Below are 13,809 nucleotides of genomic sequence, written 5' to 3'. Positions count from 1 at the left end.
TTCCGCAGATAAAACCTAAAAGTACTGGACTATTAAGTACCTATAAGGTGTCGAATTGTCGATACGATGTATTTTTGTTTGATAAAACTGTTTTCTTTTCGTTTTATAAGTGAAACTTTCATGATCTCTGTAGTATAAGCAGTGAAATAAGTAAATATATTTACATTTTTCATTTGCATCTTATCTAATACGAAGATAAATTTAGCGGACTACAAACACTGCAGCTTTAGAAACTAAAAGCTGAAACACAATCACGCTATGCCAGACGCGTCATCGCGTTACGTTGAGAAATCCTCAAAGCGCGCTTCTGTCACTTTGACTTCGAACAGCTGATTGAAACATAAAATTTGCTGTCAAATAAAAAAAAACAGTCACTCACAAAATTATTGGGCCAAGTCTTTATCTTGATTTAATTGTGGAAAAATCAAAAAGGATATTAATGTGTTTAAAAAATGCATACAAATTTGTTTATTCTTTAATGCTACAGTCATAAAAACAAAACCAATCAAAATAAATTGTTTTTACCAGTAAAATTCAGTCTACAACATCATTAAATTTTTTTTGTTTTTAATAAGTAAATTGTTTTGATTTAAAATATCTCGATGTCGTTTTTATGTGCAACATCTATAAAGAGAAATTAAAAAACACACCTAGTTTTGCAATAATTTATTTTTTTTATTCACATTTGGCGCAATAATTATGTGGGTGACTGTAACTATGTCTGATAAATGTCAGAAAGCGAGGAAAAGTTCAGTCTGGTTGAACTTTTGCTCGCTTTCTTACGTTTGTCAAAAAAGCGTACGTAAGAAAAGCGTCAAAGATGAAACACAATCACGTTTTGCCAGACGCGTCATCGCGTTACGTTGAGAAATCCTCAAAGCACGCTTCTGTCACTTTGACTTCGAACAGCTGATTGAAACATAAAATCTGCTGTCTAATAAAAAAAAAACACAGCCACTCACAAAATTATTGGGCCAAGTCTTTATTTTGATTTAATTGTGGAAAAATGAAAAAGGATATTAAGGTGTTTAAAAAATGCATAGAAATTTGTTTATTCTTTAATCCTATAGTTATAAAAACAAAAGCAATCAAAATAAATTGTTTTTTACCAGTAAAACTCAGTCTACAACATCATTAGTTTTGATTTAAAATATCTCGATGTCGTTTTTATGTGCAACATCTATAAAGAGAAATTAAAAAACACACCTAGTTTTGCAATAATTTATTTTTTGTTATTCACATTTGCAGCAATAATTATGTGGGTGAGTGTAACTATGGCTGATACAACACAAGACATTAATACGACAGAGAAAGACAAAGAATAGAAAGAACAACAGAAGAACATTGTAACATAGAATTACGTGGCACAGAGAGGAGATATAATTGAAAATTGTCTCATGTTATCGCACAGGTGGGTACAATGTAGAGAATTCGAACAGCATTCAGTTTCAAATTATTAAGATATCGTAAACTGGGGTTAGTTTGGTCTACTTCTCGTGGTTGTTTTAGAAAAAAAATTCTTAAACAAGTCATTGATTTTTCAAATATACATAATATTCAATTAACTATACCTAGTTTATAAATAAAATATTATAGAATAAATACGAGGCAAAAAAAATGTCACTATTATTGTTTATTATGCACTTTTCTTGAATTGAAAAGTGGGTCAAAGAGCGGGGTTTACTTTGCTCCACCAAAAAACTTCGGGATATATTTGCTGCGTTTGACGTGCTGATTTATTATTAAGGCTAGGCGCAGACATGCGATTTTGATCGCGCGATTATTCAGTCGCAAATTAGATGACAACTATTTCAATGACTGCAGACACAACTTTAATCGCGTGAAGCATGTGTGTTCACAGGCATTGAAATCCTTGTGTGTGATTTTTGCTACTGAATAATCGCGCGACTAAAATCGCATGTGTGCGCCTAGCCTAAACTAGATCGATAAGGAGAAGCATTCGCTTTCGTTTTATGACTAAAAGAACAAACGGTCTTATAAATTCAATTTTGTTGAACTTTAAGGAATAATTGTTTCCTATCAAATATAGATATGACAAGGATTTTATATCGTCGTAAATTGATAAAAATGGTTATTTCTATTGCGTTACCTATACTTTTGCTATCCCAAACGCACTATTCTGGAGCGTCAACGAAAAAAAATAATATTTTTAGTCTGTGGTGCAAAGTTACCCCTCCATTTGCAAAGTATTAGGTTTAAGGTAGACAACGTGGCAATATATCTGTTCACTCATTTTTTTTTACCAAAAATTCTAAGTTTGTAAAATAATGTTTTTGGTATACTAGGGCGTATGAGTAATGTTTTACTTCATAAATCAATAAATAAATAGACATAGGTATCAAGTGATTGTCAAGTTTTCATAATTAAAGGCATCAGTTCTGGTTGGGGTCGAAATATTTTATGGGTAACAATACTGTATGCAAAACACTGTAAGTTAAAATACTGTATTTCAAAATACTGCATATAAAATTTAATTAAAGCGAAATTCTGTATTTTAAAATTTGTTGTTTGTCAAAACACTGCATTTCAAAATTCTGTATTTCAAAATGCTGTAAAAAGGCTGAAAAACCGTTTTGATGATGTAAAAAAGTGCGCACTTTTTTTAAATTACAGCATTTTAAAATATACATAACTTCAAAGAGAAATTTCTTTTTAAGAACAAGGTTTCTTACCTATTTTACTCAGACTATACGACACAAAAACTGAACTTAAACAATCGCATTTGCAAAAACCTATTGAAAATATTATTTCCCTCTTTTTATATTCTCTTTCTCCTTGTCTTTTTAATCCATTTTATCCGGAATACTCTGATCAATCAGCATTTTGCGAAAATACAGGGTGATTCAGGAGTAATGTGCCAAAAAGCTGGGTCAATACAAGAAAAAAATCGTGTGGGAGGGGGGGTATATTCCCCCCTGCCCCGTTTAGCCGGGAGGGGCAATTTTCTAAAAAAACTTTTGAACTATTTTTTTTCAAAATTTAGGTAATTAAGTACTGCTGTAGTTTTCAAAATACAATACTCTTATTTGTTTTCAAACATAAACAGAAAACCGTATCGAAAAATGTCTTGTCGTTTTCGAGAAATTAATACACTAGCCCAAAAAATTAAGGGAACAAAAAAAAAAAAATTGTGATTTTTTTTAGTGATTTTCGATAGGCTGTATCCAGGGTTCGAACCTCGGTCATGAAGTTTTGGAGCAAATTTGAAAAAAAAGTGCAGCAAATGCAAAATTTCCGGAGTAGATTTGAAACAAAAAAATCTTTACCTTTAAGGAATTTTGTTTTAATAAAAAATAATCAAGTCTTAAATTAAAGTCAATTCAATTCATAAAAAAGAACTATTTTGTGATAAATTCACCTTCAATTTATATTGTTTTATTAGCCTCAATAATGCAAGTGGTGGTTCAAAAATGTGTTTGCAATTCTAAAATAAACAAAATTTCGATTTAAAACATTCCAATCTGGTAAGCAAAGTTAGTTCAAAAAACGATTTTTCAAATATTCAAATTTATTCTCAGCCAAAAAAAAAACGAAACGAAAGTTAAAAAATAAAATATGTAATTGTTCCATCTACCGGGATGGTTAGGACAACGTCTCCCGGGTCAGCTAGTATTCCATAAATGTTGATAAACGTCTTTCTTTCATGAACATTTCTTCGCACAAAATGATGATTCTAATTTCAACAATATGTACCTGCAACCTAGACCTACATAGTGACAAAACTTAACTGAAAGTAAGCAAGTATGCAAAACGTTTCAAATTTTATTGGTCAAATGACAAAATTCCCAAAGATAAACTTAAATAATTACATAAAATATAGATTTCAGTTTTACAAATGCTTAACTTTTACTTACCTACATAATCTAATATATTATTTTTAAAGATAAAATCAGTGGCAACAAAAAACAGTACAAATCTCATCATTTTACATACCTATGTATGTGCCTATATAGATTTTGAATCAATTTTTCTGTTATGAAAACTTGAGAATTAAAAAAAACCTGCACTTATTTTTGCACTGCTTTAAAAAAGTACCATGCTTAGCCGTGAATTAATCAGAGGATACACATACATAAGATAATGACCAACAAGTAGACCTTAGGGCTAATGGGTATATATCTGTATGTTCCAAATAAAACTATGCGCAATAAAAAGAAAAAAAGAATAATAAATAAATAAAAAAAAAAAAACATTAACAAAAAAACATTCATTTATTCCAAACGAAAAGCTCTTCTGGTTTATATAAAAGCTTCAGGTAGTGAGGTAGGTCCTGATCTGGAATTACCTAGATACAGCATCCATCCAGAAAATACAGATGCACAGAGCCAGACCCATTATTAGATATGGTTGGGGAAATAGTTGTCTGGTGCTTGTGTGTTGTGGTTTGCACTTTGTATGGAGAGAGAAATGGAGATTTGACTTGGTTGGTACCAGGCAGACAAGGAGTATGGCCGAAGTAGTCAGATTCAGACGCCAACCTTTATTCTCCTACGCTGGCTGGATGATTGCTTCGGCATGCACTGTGCTACTCCTCTTTCAGCCGTTTGCACTATGTTAGACAGAAAAGTGTGTTGTTGAAAAGAGCGCCACGGATGGAGTAAAGCATCCTTGTATTTCGGTTATGGATGCGACTCTTATGGACAGATAGATTGCAATGGAGCAATGGAGGTGCATACGTTTCTTTTTCTTCTTTCGCTGTGTTTAGTCTCTTCTCGTGACGTCTTTTTTTTAGTTTGCAATTTTGTATGCTATGAAAGAACCAGGAATCGTTCTTCTGGAAATATCAGTCAGATTCGGGACTTTGTTGGTTCGGCTTCGAATTTTCCATTGTTTGCGTGAAATTGTGATAATTATTTTTCTAATTGTAATACAATTTTTTACTAAATAAAATATGACATTTAAAAACAAAAACATTAACATTTTCGGTATTTTCCATAAATAAACTATACTACAGACGGCTTTTGTATCTTTGTAAGACAGAGATCATATGATTTTTGTGTACAGTTAAAAAGTGGTAATGGACTGTGGAGCTGTGCTACTCTTTATACTTTGTGATGTGTATAGCTGTGTATGGCTACTATCAATATGAAGCTTTCATTGTCTGTGTTTATGTATATATATATATAATATATACATATATAAATATATATTTATGTATATATGATTTAATTTCTCCTGCAGTCATTGTCCTTTTTATTTATGCAACATATACCTAATTTTGAATGCTTGGTGATTTTCACAATGTTTGCTATTATTACCAACTATTTTCTGAATTAAAAAAAAAAATAATTTAAGGCGAAAATAAAATTGAGGCTTTTCAAAATCCATAGTAATATTTAAGCAAATTGAACTATGCAAAATTCTCAAGTAAAAATTTTATTTTTTGTTGAAGTGGGTAAGTAACCACAGATAAGACACAAAATTAGGCAATTACTAAGGATTCCACATAAGAAAAGAAAGTGCAGTTTATGAACAATGGTTCATAATTACATACCTACTTCGGATACAAGTTTGTTTTAACAAATTTTATATTACATAACCTAAGACAAACAATAGACTGTAGACTGTAATCGATTTTTCCTTTTATGGACAAAAAAAATTTACATGAATTTATTATGTCTGAAAGGATTGTGTACTTCAGTGTTAAGACTAGAGGTCGTCGAATAAAAGAAAATTACCTTATTAAATATGGTTCATTAATGTTTTTGAACTATTTTATTTTATTTTATATTATTTTATATTATTTTATATTATTTTATATTATTTTATACTATTTTATTTTATTTTATTTTATTTTATTTTATTTTATTTTATTTTATTTTATTTTATTTTATTTTATTTTATTTTATTTCATTTCATTTCATTTCATTTCATTTCATTTCATTTTATTTTATTTTATTTTATTTTATTTTATTTTATTTTATTTTATTTTATTTTATTTTATTTTATTTTATTTTATTTTATTTTATTTTATTTTATTTTATTTTATTTTATTTTATTTTATTTTATTTTATTTTATTTTATTTTATTTTATTTTATTTTATTTTATTTTATTTTATTTTATTTTATTTTATTTTATTTTATTTTATTTTATTTTATTTTATTTTATTTTATTTTATTTTATTTTATTTTATTTTATTTTATTTTATTTTATTTTATTTTATTTTATTTTATTTTATTTTATTTTATTTTATTTTATTTTATTTTATTTTATTTTATTTTATTTTATTTTATTTTATTTTATTTTATTTTATTTTATTTTATTTTATTTTATTTTATTTTATTTTATTTTATTTTATTTTATTTTATTTTATTTTATTTTATTTTATTTTATTTTATTTTATTTTATTTTATTTTATTTTATTTTATTTTATTTTATTTTATTTTATTTTATTTTATTTTATTTTATTTTATTTTATTTTATTTTATTTTATTTTATTTTATTTTATTTTATTTTATTTTATTTTATTTTATTTTATTTTATTTTATTTTATTTTATTTTATTTTATTTTATTTTATTTTATTTTATTTTATTTTATTTTATTTTATTTTATTTTATTTTATTTTATTTTATTTTATTTTATTTTATTTTATTTTATTTTATTTTATTTTATTTTATTTTATTTTATTTTATTTTATTTTATTTTATTTTATTTTATTTTATTTTATTTTATTTTATTTTATTTTATTTTATTTTATTTTATTTTATTTTATTTTATTTTATTTTATTTTATTTTATTTTATTTTATTTTATTTTATTTTATTTTATTTTATTTTATTTTATTTTATTTTATTTTATTTTATTTTATTTTATTTTATTTTATTTTATTTTATTTTATTTTATTTTATTTTATTTTATTTTATTTTATTTTATTTTATTTTATTTTATTTTATTTTATTTTGCAAACTCAAATATCGATCTAATTAAAAATCAGCTTTTTGAGTTGTGACTTGTGACACTATCCGTCTCAACGTGCGATATGAGTGTATTAAATAAAGACAAATAAAAGACCCACGACTAGTTTCGTTGTCCACTTCACGTGATTTGACCCACCTGCAAACTGTGCTTGCCAATCGTCAATGTTGGTTTCCGAAAGGTTAAGGGAAGATGCAGAAGTAGGAGTTGAGTTCTACAAACGAAACAACTGTTTATAGAAGTTCCATTGTTTGCTTCCCTTCAAAAATCATTTTTTTTTTTTGTAATTTGATTTGCAGCCCCAAAGTCTCACAAAATAAACACGGACGATTAATTTGTAACTGTTACGAAACTAAACTATGAACAAAAATAGCCAAATCGTTAGTATATAATAAAACTTTGGCTACAATGGCAGTGTTAACAAATAAAACTCCACACGGAAGATTATCAAAAATATCATCAATGACAAGGGCAAACCATAAAGGGCTTAGAATACAACCTTGAGGCACATCCATCGGCTCGGCTGTTGTTTCGAACTTCGAAAATCATAACCATCTCATACGCTTACATTTGAAGGGAAAATTAGATTTTCATACATCATTAAAAACTATCGAGGTAAACCTTTATAGGAGAACTTATAAATTAAAACATGTCCGTTGACTCTGTCAAAAGCAGCAAGTCTATAGTGTTTTCTTTCCTTCAAAAAACTTTCTGCCGGTCAAGCAACTGAATTTATATTATATTATATTTCTATAAAAAAAAACTTTTTGACTAGTGAATTCGAACAGGGAAGAAAAAATCGAATGCCTTGTTCGAATTCACTAGTCAAAAAGTTTTTTTTTATAGAAATCAAAGTATATTTTTCTAATGGTTTATTGTGCGCTGAGCTCGAATCCAAAGTCAGAAAAGTTCTATCACATCACGTTTTTGAGATATTACCATGCAAAACATCACAAAAATAGTGTTTTGGACGTTCAAAATTCAATATCTCAAAAACTTTGCACGTTAGAGCTATTCTAGTGCTTGATTTAAATTTTAAAGGTCAATGACCATTAGAAAAGTATAATTTGGTTTCTATGGAAAATTATTTCTCGCCAATATTACTGTCATTTACGGAAAAATCAATCTAAAAAATCGTTTTTTTGTCTTTTTCAATTTTTCTCAATATTTTCTAAAACAAAAGTATAGTTTTTCCACACAATCTTTAAAAAACGGTTTTAAGCTAAATAATTGCATTCCAAAATTTTCAAAAATCAAAAATTTTTTCGGTAACTTTTTTGATTGAAAAATAGGCTATTTTTCAAATTAAATTCGTCAAAAATCCAAAAATTCACTTTTTGCTCAAAAAACATTTTTAATGGATAGAAAACATAACAAAGTACTTTTTAACCAAGTTTTCTTAAAATCCATCCATTTTTGTAAAAGATAAAAATTAAAAAATAAAAAAATCGTATTTTTGCATTTTTTCCAATATTTTTGAGGTTATAGAAAAAAATTGTTTGAGTAAAAGTTGTAGACATTTATACTACCTACAACTTTTGCATTTGACTTTTTTCGATAGGACGTCTAGTTTTGACAGAAATCGTAAAAAACCATGATTTTTGACACCCACCCCACTTTTTCGCCCACCCACCCCCTTTCCCCCAATTTTTTTGTGGGCAATTTATTTTTTTCCTTTCATATACCATTTATCCTAAATTTTCCCACCACCCTTATGCTGCTAATAATTTGTTCAACTTTTGCCCTCTGAAAACCGGATTGGCACTGGTCTAGTATGTGTGTGTTTAGTTATGGCCGTATGTGAATTGCGTTAAATATTTAGCCGAGGTTGAATTTTTGACACTATTTATCCTGCCAGTTAAATTTTTATCTTTAGAGGATAAATTTTTGACAAAAAGATTTATCAATTGTTTTTAATAAATAATCAAAAACTCAAAATAAAGAATAGAAATTGAGTAAGAAATACAACATTATGAGTGTATGTATATCAAGGGAAAATAATATTTTTTAATATATTTCACTTTATTGATGATGAAAAAAATTGGTAGTGCATGAGAATCAAAAATTAAGTTAACAGAACAACGCGTGTTGCAAGTATGTATATTTTAAAGTAAGTATATTTGAAAGCTAAGAGTAGGCTTAATTTTTGACAGCTGAAAATGTATCTTTTCACCTCAATTGTGTCAAAAACATACCTCGCCAGGCAGGCGCCAAGGTCAATAGTTTTATTATCTAAAAAGTACTTTGCCTGGCCCGCTTCGCGGGTTCTCAGGTTTTATACTTTACTTTTTGGGTTCTCTGTCCCGCTCACGAAACTTCTTTGCTGCGCTTAGGGTATGTAAAGTCGTCTGGCAGGCGCCAAAGTAAACAGTAAAGTACCTTACCTGGTCCGCCTCGTGGGTTCTCAGGATTTTAACTTAACTTTTTGGGTCCTCTGTCCTGCTCACGCAACTTCGTTGCTCCGCTTGGGGTATGTAAAGTCGCCAGGCAGGCGCTAATGTTAAAAGCGTTTTAATTAAAAGTCCCCTTCGCAAGAAAAGGAACTAAACCCCCATTGACAATAACATCATTAAAACACGTGCAATATATTTCCTTTTTTTTTCAATGTTCTCAAAAACTAGACGGCATAGGAACATATGGTTTTCAGTGTTTGATTAGAAATCATTTAAGGCAGTTCATGTTATAAGAAAATTTTGTATTGAAATCCAAAGTCCTTACAAAAATTGTATGAAATGCAATTTTTTAAACTTTTTTTTCCCAAATTTCAAAAACTATTGATTAAAATAACTTGATTAAAAAATTAAAATAAAGCGCGAAATACTGACTTTTGAAAAAGATATCATTCATAACTGTAGGTATTTCCGTCATATTTAAATATTTTTTTTTATTTATTTTGTTATTTTTTAGAAAATTGCCCCCCCTCCCATAGTAAGAAATGCTTATATTTGACTCCTCTACAAGAATCCGTTACTAATTTTCACCGCCTTAGTTATCATACTATCCCTTTTTTTTGTGGCATTGTAAATCGCCTAACAATTTAAAAACGATTAAAAAACGTTGAGAAAACCTAGAAGTCCTCATCTCGTCTTCTCGCAATATTGTAAATCAGACAACATAGTACAGGAAAGTTAGTAAAATAACAGGCATTTTGTGGAACGAAATACAGGACGGCTGAATTTTTGAAATCTGAAAGAGGGGTATTAGAAAAGCTTAAGTCCTGGTTTTCGGGACGCCACCCCCCTGGCGAAATCCGCTATTTTGGAAAACGCGAATTGCTCTATATCTTAAAAACTATGGGTCCTATACAAATGATTATCAGATCAAAGTTATAGGAAATTTAATTATCTTTTTCTTTGTAGAACATAATTTTTCTGAGCGGGCAATAGTTTTGAGGTTATGTTGTTTTGACATACAACATATCTGAGGTTATGTTGTTTTATTTTTGTATGTTTTCGTTTTTTTTTTAATTTTTCTCAGTTTCTATGATAGAAATATAAAAGTTGGATGTTTGACTTAAAACAAAATATGTGTAGGTATCACAATATTGTAAGTCTTACCATTCCCAACCTTAATAAATCCCTCTCATATCATATTTTTCTTGTTTTTACATAACGTACACGATTAAAACTTTTTTGTATACCTTATGCAAAAACATATTAGTGGGTATATTTTTTTAAAATATTGAGAGAGATTGTTCTTAAAGTTCCGTATCTTTGGTTTTAAAAGTCATATAATCTTCAAAAGTATACCAAATTAATGGAAATTTGATGTTCTAAAACATTAATGGTGCTTATGTTTCTATCATAGAGACTGAGAAAAATTTAAAAAAATAAGAAAAAATAAAACAACATAACCTCAGATATGTTGTCCTCGCTGAAAAACAGTGAATGCCAAGAAAATATATTTATATTACCTACAACTTTGGTTAAGAAACTTATTCGCTAAAGCCAATAGTGTAGTAGATATGGACCATTTCACGTTTTTCAAAATGGCGGATTCCGCCAGGTGGTTGTCGTCCCGAAAACTAGGACTTAAGATTTTCTAATACCCTTCTTTCAGATTTGAAAAAAATTAGCCGTCCTGTATTTCGTTCCAAAAAATGCCCTTTATTTTTACTAACTTTCCTGCACTTAGATTATAGTTTTCAGATCAATAACTTTCGACTTATACACCGCATGACTTTCAAAAATATACCATAACAAATTGTTAACTAGTGATATGCTAAATGCTAAACTCTTAACAATAGTTTGTTTAAAATTTTGCGCTATTGTTTTTAAACATAAGTGTAGTGTTCAATAAAATATGTATTTTGCTTGAATGGTATAAATCTAATGATTTTATTTTTTTTATTTCTCCTGAATATTTATTCAGAGTCGACTTTTTTAAAGACTAGCAGCCTTGTTTATTAGATTCCACTAAACAGCTCTAAACGGCTACATAGTTATACAATGAATAAAGTTTTTTGTACATAAATTTCTATTTATAAAATATTTTTTTAGCAATTATAGTTATGCTAGGTTTGTGTCCAAATAAGTACTAAAAATGAAAAATCTGTCGATAAAATAACTCCATCTGATTTGAAAATAAACAAAAACGTGAGCGAAAGTTCTTGATGTCATATAAAGAAGAAAATCTAAAAAAAAAACACATTTCATTTGTTCTTCTTGCTTACAAATTGTTCACATGCTCCAAAAAAATTACATCAATTAAAAAGAAACATACATAAATCATTTTTTCTATGTAAAAAGAAAAAGATGAAAAGAAAACCCACATTTGTATATGTACATATGTAGGTACTGCGGCCAAAAGTTCTCACATCTTATATCAGGAAAAAATCTCGAAAAAACACAATTTCTTATATTTTGTTTCACTTGATTACAAAATTATAAATATAATTCAAAAAATAAATTCTTCAATGACATAAAAAAAAATATAAATGATTGCTGCGTTTTCTTTTTCTGAAAATTATTTGATGTTCAAATGACATTTAAGCAAAATATATTCTTATTCAAGCTCTAAACAACCTAAAAACGCGTTTAGCTTATACAAGCTCTATTAAACGTTGCATAAAGTTTATAAATGACAATTTTCTGTTTAAAGACATTATAAAGAGTAAATAATGCTATGTACTGTCTATGATGATTTTATAAATAGGGCTGTATAATTATAACAAAATATTAATATAAAGTAACAATACTACAATAGTTTTTCCTTTTGTTTTTTTTTTTTTAATATTAATTAATTGTTGAAACTAACGTTTCCTAATGATTTCAAATTCTACTTCAATAGCAGTCTGCTTGATCTTCGAATTCCAGCCGTTGCTCTATTTTCTGTGGGTTGAACTGATAACTGAACGCTCCCATTAATAACTGTTACATTAGTTGAGCTATTAATCGATTTCAATTCTGCTGTACTTTCCAACTTCTTTAAGTGGGAAACATTTCGATGATAAGTCCTACCTGTTTCTTTTGACAAAATGATAACTTCATCACCTTTTCTTGAAAGTACTTTATACGGTTCTGGTTCAAAGTTTGATGCCAATTTGTTTGTTTTTATCATTCGTTTTACGAAAACTTCGTCTCCTTCTTCTATACCGCTTTCTCTAGCCCGTCTTCGCTTGTCTGCATATAAACTTTCTTTCTCTTTCTTTTCTTTGTCTTTGTCGGCGGTCTCTTCATCAATTTCCATTGGTTGGTGTATGCTCGGCAGCTTATCTCTTATGTTACGTCCAAAGAGCATTTGGGACGGTGTTTTCTGTGTCGTGGAGTGTGGGGTTGAACGGTACATAAGTAAATATTTGTTCAAATCATTTATCCGATTTCCGCCAGTGTTTTGACTGATAACACTGGTCGGCAACGGATATAGAGCAAGAACCAAACCCTACTTTCCGAGAGGAATTTTGTGTGCTGAGTCCGAAAATTTCACTGGCACGTCACGTTTGTGAAATACATTTGACATCGAATTACATCACCGTTAATTTTTTTTTTTGTAAAACTACTTATGCAATCTCAAAACGCCATATTAACACGTCCTAAAGGTATTTATATTTTTTCAAAATTATTTTTTTTTTCTCAAAGATGTTGAAAAATATAGATAGATATCTCAAAATCTTGATTATTTTTTTCAAAGTAATGAATGGTTTTTTGAATCAAATTTCATCTTGCGTCTTCTGATTTGGACTTATAAAGAGCAACATAATTACGAAAAATATATTTTTTTGACTAAGCATACAAAAAAACTCAATTAAAAATTAGTTTTTGAAGCTTTATAGCGAAAATAGTGATGAGTATAGCTCAAAAACTAGACGTGATACAAAAAATCTGTAAACAGTTTTGAATTCAGCACACTAAAGTCAATCAAAACCATCTTATAAAGTTCTTGCTCCCGACTTTTTTTAGTTTTTTGCCGACCAGTGTAATCAGCCTTTTGAGGATCGACCGATTTTGTCTCTCAACCTCTCCATTCTGCTGTGGCCAATATGGCGTGGCATTGATCAACTGTATGTTGTTTGAATTACAATAGCTTCGAAATTCGTCACTTGAAAATTGTCTTCCATTATCAGCGGTAATAGACAGTGGCAGTCCAAATCGTGCAAATATAATTTGAAGCCGTTTGATTGTTTCCGTGGAATCAATTGTCTTCATGATTTCAATCTCAATATAACGACTATAATAGTCAACTATTCGATTTTCCTGGTCTATAAATCACCTTATATTTGTAAGACATTAATCTCAAAACCCAGCGTTCAATTCTCGCGCAAGGTCTTGATTTTGTTCCAAAAATCACTTCTAGTGGTTTGTGATCTGTAATTAATTCGAATTCCCGACCAAACAAATAAAAATGAAATCGTTCTGTAGCCCAAACTAAAGCTA

Source organism: Episyrphus balteatus, chromosome 1 (genome assembly GCF_945859705.1).
Source record: "Episyrphus balteatus chromosome 1, idEpiBalt1.1, whole genome shotgun sequence".
Classification (NCBI taxonomy): Eukaryota; Metazoa; Arthropoda; class Insecta; order Diptera; family Syrphidae; genus Episyrphus; species Episyrphus balteatus.
This window is presented reverse-complemented; position numbering follows the sequence as displayed.